At 43.9% G+C, this 13,520-nt stretch overlaps 1 long non-coding RNA gene across 1 annotated transcript in view; it reads left to right on the forward strand.

Moving 5' to 3' along the window:
* Nucleotides 1-931: 931 nt before the first annotated feature.
* LOC113183814 (uncharacterized) overlaps nucleotides 932-13,520 on the forward strand; it is a 15,858-nt gene continuing 3,269 nt past the window's right edge. Inside the window, exon 1 of the long non-coding RNA XR_003300912.2 lies at nucleotides 932-1,109. This is a non-coding gene — a long non-coding RNA (uncharacterized LOC113183814). The remainder of the gene's footprint in view (nucleotides 1,110-13,520) is intronic.

The following is a 13,520-nucleotide window of genomic DNA, read 5'->3' on the forward strand; positions in this document are numbered from 1 at the left end:
TTTTTTTTTGTAACATAATTTAGTCCATAGCACTGAGGCACTATTATTTTACCAGGTGACAATACCTAAATTGTATAGAGAATCTAAAGTTACAGACATCTGCTTTACTTACTGTCCTTAGTTCCAAGGAACTAAGAGCCGACTTTCCTCTTTAACAAGCTTGGCTCTTGTCCAGAGAATACACCCTCCCTGGGGTACAGTAAAGCAAAGTGAAGGGAATCATTCTGCCTCCTACTCCTGAGGGATAGCTGAGGACAGAGGGGGAGCCCCACCCTGGGGGAGAGTAAAGGCTCTTCTTCTGGGGCTACCTGGGAGTGACTGTGCCGTTATGGAGATAGCCGGGTCTTCAGAAGCTAGAGCACTCAGGAGTGAACCCCTACATTACTATGAACTATGCCTTTATCCCCCAACAGCTCCTAGAATTAGTCCCTGGCAGTTTTTATGTGAGTTAAACCTACTGCAAGCCGAGTTGTAGGCTCTTGCTATTCCTTGAGACAAGAGGCTTCAACCTATGCAGGGAACTGGCTGGCGACCATAAAGGAATATCTCATTAAATGACATTTGTTTGAAGGGCCAGTCCCCTTAAAAGGGACCCCTACCATTGTGCTACTTCCCAGTGCTGTTGTGAAGGTCAGTAGCTACTGTTAATGAATACCCATCCTAGCATCTGGATGCTAGGCACCAAGTTGTCTAACAATATACATTGGCTGTGTCCCCTGGCAATTCACTTAACCATGGAAGGAATAGAGGTTCCGTGAGGTTGGATAACTTTCCCAAGGTCACACAGCTAGTACTTAGCAGAGCTAGGGTTCAAAAATAGATCTGTCTGACCTCAGAAGTCCTGCACTTTCCATTAGGCCAGATGACAAGTGCTTAGAAAATAGAAAATGGTGTTGATGATGTTATGATTTACACAGAAGGCAAGCTAGCATTGAATCAGTACTCATCCTTGGGAGGAGCCATTGCTGATGCTGTTAGCTGGCTATGATCTGGCCATGCCTCCCGGATATCCCATCATATTCCTTCTGGACGTACCTCTGGGATCCAGGAGACACCGGTTCTGATGCTGCTTCTGCTGCTCCAAAGTTCACCTTTTACTCTCCACAAGGGTAGGCTGTGCAATGGAGGAGTGCTCTGTGCCCTGCAGCGTTGGCTCTGAGCTCCATGGAGACGTTTGTCAGGAAGTATCCTGCAAAGATGGTTCTCACTTCCTTGTTTGACGGGGTTCCTAATAATTGCCACCACTAGTTGAATACACCTGCGTGCTCGTCTTTCAAGGAGGTTTGCTGAAAAGGAAAGGAGAGAAATGGAGTGGCAACTGGAGGGAAAATTGGGGTTAGGAGAGGTAGGAATTTTTTTTTTTTTTGATGCTGGGGATCAAAAACTCAGGGCCTTGTGCACGCTGGGCAAGCACTCTACCACTGAGCTACACCCCCAGCCTGCAGTTGTTTTCTTTAATAAAAAAGTTAATAAAAGCATGTATGTATGCTGAAAGAATTGATCTTGTAGAGAAGGGGACACGTGATGAAGTGGGAGAGGGAGAAGACAGAGATGTGGCTGAAGCCATGTCCTTGAGTAGGCAAGAGGGGTCTAGTGCACAGGTGGCAGTTGGCTGTAATTGGACACCTTGTGGGAATCTGGGTCTCCTGTACTTATGGGACCCTCCAGGTTCTACCTGCTAGGAGGGAGGTAGCAGCCTCTGGGAGGGGGTCCTCTGGCTTTTTCCATAGGCAGACTGAATCTCTGGTGGCCCTGTGCTTCCCGATGAGGGACCTGAGATGGGCTGAGTGACCTCTTTGGGCCTCAGTTTTGGTCTCTGATAAAATCCAGGTGAGGCCTTTTATTTTGCCCAGTCACAGCAAATATTAAACAAGAGAATTCAGACAGAACCCCGGGCCTGGAGAATGAAAGCGATTTCATCACCGAGAGACAGCCATGGTTACCATTTCCATGTGCTTTTTGTGCCAGTCTTTTTCCCCAATATAGAAATAAATACTTAAAAATAGTGCCCTTCATGTATAGTTCTGTAACATGCTTTTAGCACTTAAAATATATTAAGGACAAATTTCCATGGCATTATATGGCTTTCTATAACATCATTTAAAAAAGATATATGCAGATCATTCCAGTAGGTGGACTGACAGTCCCTTTTAACCAATTCCCATTTTAGACACTGTGTGAGTTGTTGCTTACTATCTTCTACTATAAATAGCACTGTTTTGAACTTCCTTCTGGCTATATTTTTACATCCATCCATGGCTATTTCCCTTGGAAAATTCCATTTGTAGCAGTGACATTTCAGCTGAGTTGTGGATGAGCTCTTTCACCTACCTGCAGAGGTGGATTTTGGGCAACGGTAGAGAGGTGAGCAGAGAAAGAGGAACAGCAAGACCGCTGGTGCACGGGCTGCTGTCTTCCCTGGTGCAGGACTTGAGGGGCGAGAGATGAATTCTGGATGTGGTCAGTCCCCTCCAACAATTTAATTGCTGCCCTGGTTGAAGACACGAGGACAAGCTTGTCAAACATGAGGGAGCCTTGGGGTTGAGGGGGATATGTTGAATGACACAATCAAGATGCCCAAAAACCCTTCCTGGCAGAGAGAAAGGGCTAGAACAGACAGGATAAATTGAAAAGGGAAAACTGCAACGTGTTCTGAGTGCAAATGTTTTTGAAATCTAGGCCATCTAGGGGAGACTTGTTTGGACATCAGGTCATCCAGAAAGACACAGGGTTTGGTGTGATGTGATTCAACCTCAGGTTGTACCAATCTGAGTGTAGTTCAGACGACATGTCTGTTGGGTATGGATAAACTGGAGTTGGTGATCAGGCTCTTGTGGAATCTAGACCCTGGTTGCTCTAGAGAAATATAACACAAGCCAGATACATACATACATCTGAGAATGTGGGCAAACTGAACTCAGTTTCTCATATACTCGCATTCAGCAGTCAAACCCAAAGATTTCTGTGACTGGATGTGTGGGTATTTTTTCCCCCCACACACTAAGCAAGCAGTTAATTCTGCAGTGAACACCAGCTGGGTGTCCTCAAATTCAGTGCAATTCTGACCTCATCTGCCTGGAGACAGTGTCAGATCCCAGTGGTCGAGGGTTCATTCCCCAAGACCACCCCTTCAGATGGCAGTCGTGAACCCCAGGTTGTTTTACCTGTGCTTCTGACCTACAGAATTCTCATACCTCCTCCTCAGGTCCAACTCATTGGCTGCAGTGGCTCCCGGAACTCAGGGGAACACTTACTTACTTTTGGTTTATTATAAAGGGGATTACAAAGGCTACTGATGAACCCAGATGAAGAGAGGGTACAATGGCTCGAATATGGATTGACCCTCTCAGAAACTTAGGTTCCAACTTAATCCCCTGTGGGGCATCAGAAAGGTGGAAAAAATCCTACTATATGGTTTAGAGGTGGGGCCCTTGGAAAGTGACCAGGATTAGGTAAGGTGAGCAGGGTGAGTCCCCCATGATGGAATCCTGGTGGCTTTATTAGAAGATGGAGAGAGACTAGAAGATGGAGAGAGACCAGCATGTGCAAGTGTGTGTGTGTGTGTGTGTGTGTGTGTGTGTGTATGTGTGTGTGTGTGTGTGTATTTTCCTGCTTCTTGTCTCCTGCCATGATGTTATTTATCATGATGTAATATAGCCAGAGGGGCCATTCCTAGGCCCTGTGGCATGCTATTTGAACTCTCAGTCTCGAAAACTGTGAGCTAAATAAATCTCTTTTCTTTTTAAAGTACCAAGCCTCAAGTATTTTGCATGAAAACAGAAAATGGACAGAGACAGGTGGAGAGGGCAAGGCATCTGGGAAGGAGCATGCAGCTTCCACGCTCTCTCTGGGTGCCCCACCTTCCAAGACCCTTCCCGTGTTTGGCTGTCCAGAGCTCTCTGAACACTGTCCTTTTGGGTTTTTAGGGAGGCTTCACTATATAGGCATGATTAATTAAATCATTGGCCATTGGCGGTCAACTTGAACTTCCCTGGAGCTTGGGGAATAAGGCTGAAGATCCCAACCCTTCAATCCCGACTTTCTGTTTCAGGGGACCAGCCCAATCCCGATGCTACCTACAGGCTGCCAGCCAGTAGTCAACTGTATAACCTACAAATGGGACACTTACCACTTTGAGATAACAGGAATTTGGGGAGTTGTAGGCCAAGATCAAATACTATTTCACAGTATCACAATGCCTACATAACTTAAAATGTTCAAACAGCCAATAGTATACTTTGGATAACACTATAATTTTAGCATGTAATCCACATAAACACATTAGTATTGAGATATTACATTCTTTTTTCTCTAAGTACTAGGGCTGCTTTTTAAATTGACATATCATAATTGTACATACTTATGTGGTACAGTGTGATAATTTGAGACATGTTCACAGCGTGCAATGATCAATTTGGGGTAATTAGCATTCCCATTTCCTTAAATATTTACCATTTCTTTGTGTTGGGAAACTTCTAACTCCTCTTTAAAGTTCTTTATAAAATAAATTCCTGAGAATTATAGTTGCCCTACTGTGCTGTAGCATGTTCAACCTTAAGCCTTCTAGGTAACCATATTTTGGTTCTCATTATCCAACCTGCCTCTGTGACCAGAATTTTACTAAGTCTTTCAAATCTAGTATGTATTCTACACTTCTTGTGCATCTCAATTCATATGTTAAATTTTCAATGGTTAAAATGAAATATAGCCCTACCCAAACAATAAGTTGTTTTTAGAGGGAAAATATCTCATACTGTTCTGTTTTTTAAAAAAATTTAAATAATTAAAATTCAACCCAATTCAAAATTGGTTTCTTGGTGAGACTAACACCACTTCAAGTGCTCAGTAGGCATGTTTATAGCAAGTGGCTACCAATGTTGAATAGTTCAGGTCTATGTCCTTGCTACTCAGAGTGTGGCCCACGGACCAGGAGCATCTGCATCCCCTGGGAGCTGATTAGGAATGCTACACCAGACCTCCTGAGTCAAAATTTGTATTTCAGGAAGTTGCTCAAACGATCCCTGTTTTTGCTTAGGTTTGAGAATTCCTGGTCTAGAATTCAAGCCAAGACTTTGGGAATGTCTGAAGTCAATGATTATATTTTGCATGGACAAGGGAAGCCTCCAGGAAGCTATGATAATTGTATTCAAGTATTTCAAGACCTGTTGTGTGGAAGGTTGGGAAGCTGTGGTGCTGAGTGGGAGAGCTGGGACCACAGACAGAACTTTACAAAGCTCCCGTAGTCACATTGCAATCCTTGTAACAAAAGGACTGGATTTGGAGGTAAATCAGAAAAGCCAAGTCCAAATCTCACTTCTGTAAATCACAGAGCACTCTGAAGAAAGAATGAATTAACCTCTCTGAGCTTGCTATCTGTGAAATGGGAAAATAAAACCTTAGCATCCAGGGCTAACGTAAAGGTGACATAGGCAAGGACTATGTCTGCTGTCTTTGCTGCAGCAAAGGTAGCTTGGCACAGATTCCACCCTCCATAACTATTTCTTTGTCAACTGGGCAAGACTCTGACTTGGGAAGGATGGCTATTAGTGCTTTTAGCAGGGTTGTGGTTCGAGGTGACAGGTCACATTTTTCAATCCACACAAACGAACACAGCCCCTGCACTGCTTCATCCCACTGAAAGCTCGTTTTTTTATTTACAGCTTCAAATTGATCTGGATCGATCAATCCTCAAACCTTTTCATCAAGAGAGTGAAAACAGAGAAGCAGGGAGGGGCGGGGAGGGGCTCCTCTCCTTCCTCCCTCAGTGGGCGGTGCTGGGTCTCTTCCCATTATTAGGACAAAATATCACCAAAGCAGAGTATGGGGACAGGAGGGAGGGAAGGAGGGTACCTTGGCCCAAAGGAACCTTGTGCATCTCTCTGCAAAAGACCCCGTCCCAGACTTGCCACGCCACATCTGTGCTTCTGTCAAGTAAACAGAGAATATCTACTGCTCTCAGGCAGGCACTAACATTAGCCCAGTAAGGGCTCTTTGGGGACCTGGGAAAGGAGGTTCACATTTGAAAATGAACCACTGTATGTGGATTTATGGCGCTGCTTTTCCGACAGAGAGGGGGAAATATTTTTCTCTGGGAGATTAGAATTTACTAGTGGATTCAAGTGTAACTTTGGAGAGTGGTGGAGGTATTAGATGTGGCAGTATCACAGTATTGTTTTATTGGCAATTAGATTTCAAACTGGCACGAATGTATGAAAATAAGTCTCAATTATGGGCCTGTGAAGTTTCTCCACCATCTGTCAACAGTTTGCTCCTTATGCCACAACATGTGTACCTTTGGAGGGAAAATGATTTAATAGCCCAAGTGAAGAGGTACAGCTCACCAAATCGTATTGGAGTTTATAGCCAGTGCCTGCATTTATGATTTCTGATGCAGGGAAAGCAAAATTTAAACTTGCGCATGTGTGTATGTATGTGCACACGTGTACACACATCCTTTTTAGGGTCTCTAACTGTCCGAGATGGAATATAACTTCAAAAGCAGTGAGCCCATCTTTCCCACTTAAGGGTGGAAAAAAATCAAGTCCAGGAGGAATGGGGGACTTGTCCCAGTGATGCTATTATGTGAGGCAAAGCTGTAGCTATAACCAACATCACACTTGGGCAATGGGGCTGTGTTGTGCTGGGAATGGGTAGCAACTTGTTCTCAGGGAAGATGAAAGCCCTGATTTGCGGTGCTTGCCTATTTCCACAGTGTAAATACTCCCATGATGGCTGATTTCATGGTACCAGATGTCCCTGAATGTGGAGTTTGGAAGAGATGTGTGAACTCATCACCCCTGAGACAGTACGAGTTGGCGCCAGGGTACCATTGGTGAGGGATGTGAGGTTGCTGCTTGGAATTTGTGGCTTGCCTGTTCAGCACCTGCTCTCCCTTCTGGTATGGAGCCCTGGCCTTTCCTGAGGGTACTTGCACCTACTCTATTCTCAATCCACAGGGTTTGTGTAGGGTGACTTTGTCATGAACTCTGGGGATGGCTCAAGATCCAAAACAGGGCCCCTCAATATATAGCATCTAATTGGACTTTGATTGTTTAGAGACAGGCTTGTGACCCAATGTGGCTCTGGGAGTCTGGTTCAGGACTCTTGTAGAAGTTGATGGTCTTAGAATTACAAAGGGATAGCCTGGATCTGCTGGTGGTGGCCATTTTGCCCTGTGAGAGGAGTGGCTGTCTGAGGATGGGACAGACAGAATAAAACTGAGCTGAGAGACAGAGAGGATGAACCCTGATAAAATTGTTTGCTCCTGGATCTGCCCCTGCTTCAAGCTTAGTCCCTGGACTTTCCATTTATGACAATCAGTAAATTCCTGTGTTTCTTTAGTAAGCCTTTCACTTCCAACAGAAAGGGCCCCAACTGATGGGTTTGTCTCTGGGGATTATACTACAAAGTCTCCAGAACCTTTGGGACCTACTGGTCATTCAGGGTATATTTTGTATAGCTGTGAACCTGGTCTATCTTGGACAGCCTTGCTTTCACAGAACTGATCTGGTGGCCAGTATGTGGGAGATGCTCCATATATATTAGTCAAAGATCTGGAATGACAGATTTTGCTGTATAATGATGGAGTAATAAACAGCTCCCAGACTCAATGGCTTATGACAACAAAGATTTATTTCTCATTCTTATCTTTTGTTATTTATATTGTTCTGTTTGTTTATCCTAGGATCCAGCCTGGTGGAACAGTTCCCACCTGGGACATGATATTTCTCATGGCAGAGCAAAAGAGCAAGGGCTGAACCTTGAAATGTCTCCTAAAGTTTCTGCTTAGCTAAAGTATGTGTTGCTTTTGCTCGTGTTCCATGGACCAACACAAGCCACATGGCAGGAAGGCATACTACAGGCATTAGGCATGAGCAGAGATGGATAAGCCATGTTCTTCAAGTTTGGGGAGTGATAATGGGACCAATATAGAGGTAACTACACACTCAAACAGTACATGTGATATTATCTTGTGAAATAAAACGTTTAAATATACACTGACCCACCAATGATGCTCCTAGGTGTGGAAGCCAGACAGCCCTTTGTAATTGCACACGGACATGTTTGTAGAAGTACAACACACAAATCACAACTCAAAGAATGGTAGATAGTGAGTAGATATGTAAATTAGGATGCATTTATACAAAGAAACATTCAGCAACTAAAATGAATAAGCGCCATTTGGAACAACATGGTCATGTCTTGGAAACACACCATTGAGTGAAAGAAGCAAGTCTATGGAGACCCACACGTAGCATAACTCTAGTTCTATAATTCATTCCTATACGTAAACATGGTGCACAAAACATAAAGGAATGATGCATGAAAATTTGAAGATTTGACTCCTTTGGGAATGGAGTAGATGGATACAAGTTCCTGGTGATGATCTAACTTTTGAGTTGTGTGGAGAACTGAGAGGTGTCATGGTAATATTACACAACTTAACTTATATGGGTAATACTTATTCTTTTGTTCTTATCAAATATTATCCAAAGATAATTAGAAAGAATACAAAGAAAATGATCTGGAAAGGAAGTCATTTAGGAACAGACAAATGTGATCCTAGAAAAGAACTCTTAGAAAAGTGGGATTCCTGGAAACAAATTTGGCAAAAGTCATTTTGTGCTGAGTCCAGGCATCTGGAATTTCAGGTGGGGTATTAGGTATTCTGGCCACTCAAGACAGGCCCTGTGCAGTGGGCAGCTCCAATTGTTGGGTCACACACCCTACTCATTAGGGCACTTCAGAGCTGAGCTGGCTGGAGAAAGACATTGTAGTGAAGAAGTGCATTGGCTTTTGGGTTTGCCTGAAGGTGTCTTGATTTTACTGTGGCTAGAGTTGGTCCTCTCTGAGTGGATGGAGAAGTCCTCATTTTGGCCTAAGAAAGATGAAAAGACCACCCAAGAGAGTGAGTGAAGTTGGTCTTCTCTCCTGATGGCCCTTGTGTAATGCTGAGTCCTTCCTATACAGTTGCATTCTTCTAGAAATTTCCCTGGTCTGCTTTCCCATCTAGGGACAGGAGGAGGAAACTTCATACTGGAGGTTCCAGGTGTCTGTACTACAATAATCCAAAGCAGCTGTCCCAGGTGTCTCAGCACATTCCTGAGCAGAGCCTCTCATGCTACTGAGGGCAGTCTGTCTTTCATGGTGATTCCTGTGGTTTCAGTGGTGTTTAGTCTATTCTTTCAAAGGGAGGGGGAGAGCAAGGAGCTTTGGGAACCCAGAGGTGAGCCAGAGTGGAGGAGGGAGCTCCCCAATCTCTGTGGGAAGGAAACAGCCTGGCCCCAGCATTCCCTGAACCCCTTTTCCCACTGGTAGGGCATATGCAAACCCTTCTTCTGTTTCTGGACGAGCATGCATGGAGTTCCCTACATATTTAGGCCCATTTAGCTTAGGTTAGTTTGGTTGTTTTTCTTGGTTCAATGCACTTAAACAAGACTAGCTTTAAGGGCTAGGTTTCTTATTTTTTATTGTTGTTGTTCTAATTAGTTATATATCACAGTAGAATGCATTTTGACACATCATACATAAATGGAGTATAACTTCTTATTCGTCTGGTGGTCCATGATGTAGTTAAGGGCTAGTTTAAAGTGGAACTTCATCAAGGGTTCAAGAAGTGTCCCAGAGTTAGTTTTCTATTTCTCTTGACTGGTTGGCTATGCCTCCTAGTGTTGATGTCAGAGGGCTTCTCCCCTGGATTCCTGGTCCAGGGATCTGGGGTTACATTAATATCCTAAAATGGGGGGAAAAACACACACAAAAAAAACACACAAAAAGCTTCTTTGTCCCTAACTCCCCACCAGAAGCCCTGAGATTCATTGTTTGGGCTAGTTTGGTCACATGCCCCCTTCCTAAGCCAATCACAGTGTGGAGGAATGTGATGTATTGATTGGAAGAGCTAGGTCACATGATCCAGACCAGCTAGGAGGGATGGAATTAACTTCTCCAGAACCTTGTGGGTCTCTCAGTGGAGAATCCAAGTCCCATCAGGAATCATGAAGGGGACCTGGATGCTGAGGAGGTCATCAACATGTGGTCACTTCCTAAGTACTGAGGCTTTAGTGCATTTTTGTTATTTGAAGAAATTCTTTACACTTTAAAGATTATAATGTTTCATGGTAAATGTTGGCAGTAGATGTATTTTTTCCTTTGGTTGTTTGCCTTTTAAATTTATATTGGCTTTTGATTTAAAAAAAAAAGCTTATTTTTCACCATGGACATTTTCAGATATACACAAAAGCAGAGACAATATAACGACCCACCCCATGTACCCACTATCCAGCTTTGACCCTTGTTGTATGTTGATTTTTGACTTACAGAAGTTTCAGTTTGTGCATAGTTAAATCTGAAGTGTCCCCAACTGTTTGTGTTTAGAAAGAACCCAGATAAATATTCCACTGCATTTCCTCCTTGTTTGGCTTTTGATATAATACCATGAGGCGGGGCTGCAGTAGGATTTCCCCCCAAGTACCCAGTTTTCCTGAGTCAGTTTGTTCAATCATCCGTCCTGTTCTTGCTACCCGTGGAGCATCCTTGACTTGACAGGACATTCTCAAAGGCACCTGCACCTATTTCTGGCTACGTCTTCTGTTTTATTGACCTGTGTGTTCTCGCCCCAGCTCTGCTATTTTAATTTCGTAGATGCACACAAAATTTTCATAGCCACTGTTTAGTTCTCCATCGCTGTTTCTGTGTTATTATTTTTATTCTGTGTTATTATTATTTTCTTGCCCAGCTTTATTCATCCTTCCTGATGAAGCGTAGGATCATTTTTCCAAGTTCTAAAGAGAATTCCCTTAGGAGTTTGATTAGGATTGGCTCAAGTCATGTGCTGAGTTGGAAAAATGAATGTCTTCTCACAGTCATTCCTCAAATATGGTGTGTCTCCCCATTTATTCAGGTCTTGTAAATCCCTCTGTAAAAATGGATAGTGTTGTTATCTCCTGTGAGGGTCCTTTCTGGGTTGTTTATGTGTTTTGCGGTGTTTGTGGATGGGAGAGTTAAAACGTCTCACTTTCTCTTCTGTATTCATTTCCTAGGCCTTCATATTTTCTGTAATTCTGAGGTACTCTGAGAGGTTTAGACCATGCAGTGAGGGACCCACTACCCCAGTTTTTTAGAATTTATACTTGCCCTGAAATGGAATCCTCTGAGCTCCTATGTAAGAGGAAACAACCTGAGATTGACATCAAGGCAGACCTGAGCTCCCGCCCCTGACCTGTCCTTCATTAGCTGTGTGTCCTCAGGCAGGTCTTTTTGCTTCTCAGAGTCTCATTTTCCTTACTTGCAAAGGGAGGTAGATTGTTTTCTTCGTTTTTCTTTTTCTTTGGTAGTGAGGATTGAACCCAGCGGCACTTAACCACTGAGCCACATTCCCAGCCCTTTTTTAAATTTTATTTTGAGATAGAGTCTCACTAAGTTGCTGAGGCTGGCTTTGAACTTGTGATTCTCCTGTTTCAGCCTCCTGAACCACTGGATTACAGGAATGTATCCCCATGCCTGGCCCATTTTTCATCTGCTTGCTTATATAGTGTTTATTTCTAGAGTTCTTACTCTTCTCTCGGAAAATCTAAACTTCTTGGGAGTAGGGGTTTTGTCCTCCGTGATTACAAAGAGGGATTCACATTACAGTGGAAGTTAGTATTGCTGGGCAGTAGCAACAGCAGAATCTAGCCTTCGGACACCACTGTAGTTAATTCAGGATTAATTTTTTTGGGGGGAGATACCAGGCTGGGATGATGATGATGATGATGATGATGATTTTGTACTGGGAATTGAACCCAGGGACATTTAAACACTGAGTTACATCCACAGCCCTATTATTATTATTATTATTATTACTTTAAAATTCTGAGCTGGGGTATTGCTAAGTTGCTTAGGGCCTTGCTAAGTTGCTGAGGCTTGCATTGAACTTGCAATCCTCTTGTTTTAGCCTCCTGAGCTGCTGAGATTACAGTCATGTACTATTGCTCCTGGCTAAATTAGAATATATTTTTACTTTTTTTGTGTGTGTGTGTGTTTTGTGCTGGGGATTGAACCCAGGGTCTTGTGCATTCGAGGCAAGCACCCTACCAACTGAGCTATATCCCCAGCCCTTAAAATAGAATATACTTTTGAAAATAAATAATCTAGAGTCCTTGCCTGTGTGTTTTTTTTTTCTTCTTCTTATTCTTCCTGTCCTGGAGAACTGGAGATTTGCACATGCTAGGCAAGTGCTCTATCACTGAGCTACATCCCCAGCACCCCATCCTTTACTTTTGATCACATCTCTTTAAGTTGGTGAGGCTAAACTTGAACTTTCCACCTTCCTTTCTCATCTTCCCAAGTACCTTGGAATACAGGTGTGTGCCACCCTCCTGGGCTGCACTGTGGTTTTAAAATAAAATTTGAAATATGGATAATAGTTAACAAGGCTAAAATCAGCTCACTGAGCTCTTAGCATGCGTCAGGCACCAGGTGATCACATTCAGGCATTCTCACATCACACCCCACAATTTCCTGATGAGAAGGGTATGGTCCCATCTTAGCCCAAAGAAGCTAAGAAACGAAGATCACATAGCCAGGTGTGGCATGGCTGTGATTCCACGCAAGGTGCAATGAACGAGTGCATCTCACCATCGTCCCTGAAACAGTGTCCTACCTAATGGCGCCTGAGGCCAAGGAGGTTGCAGGAGACACTGTCCCTTCCTAGGTCCTGTTTCAGCAAAACAGTCAAGCCAAAGTCATCTAGTGCTGTGGGTGCCTTTCCCCCCTCCTTCCATTTTAGTACCCCCAGAACAGGACTGTGATCACTCACCAGTCACTCTGATGTTAGACTATGCCACTGAGCCTCTGCACCCCTGAGAAGCCTCTGCACCCCTGAGAAGAATGACAGGCTGGCATGTCATGGAGGCACTGGGTGGTGCGTAGGGTTCAGAGGATAGAAGAGGCACAGAGGACTGAGGCAGAGGTCTTGAAAGCTGACACCATGGTGGCAGGGAAGAGCTCTGGAGGTGGAGCCAGAGGCACCCCTGCTGGCTGGCCTTATGACTCTGGGTAAATCTCTTAAGCTTTCTCTGTTTACTTTTAATGAAAATGGTGACTGGACACCCCAGGCAGGCTGGAGTGATGATGAAATTGGGTGGCAGTGGCCCACTCCTGACAGCGTCTCTGTTGTTATTTACACTGGAAAAAAAATGAAGAAGAAAATAAAAATCAGAAGCGGGTTCCACCTAATGTCCCCCTGCCCCCAACTGACTTCTGGCTGGTGATAGAACCGGGGCACCATTGCTCCTGCAAGGGCGAGGGCACAGAATGAGTCTGGCCACATAGTGTTTGAGTTACACAAATTCAGGGCCTTTCCTTGTTAAACGATGTGTTCAGGGACACACTGTGGCAGGATGACGTCAGCAATGGTAACCCTACCTAACATTCATGGTCTTCTAGGGGCCTGGCATTGTGCATTTTAGATGGATTATTTTATTTAATCCTTAGAATCATCCTATAAAATAGGCTATAAAGTAAGGCTAGAAAGGTTCAGT

Source organism: Urocitellus parryii, chromosome 5, assembly GCF_045843805.1.
Source record: "Urocitellus parryii isolate mUroPar1 chromosome 5, mUroPar1.hap1, whole genome shotgun sequence".
Taxonomy (NCBI): Eukaryota; Metazoa; Chordata; class Mammalia; order Rodentia; family Sciuridae; genus Urocitellus; species Urocitellus parryii.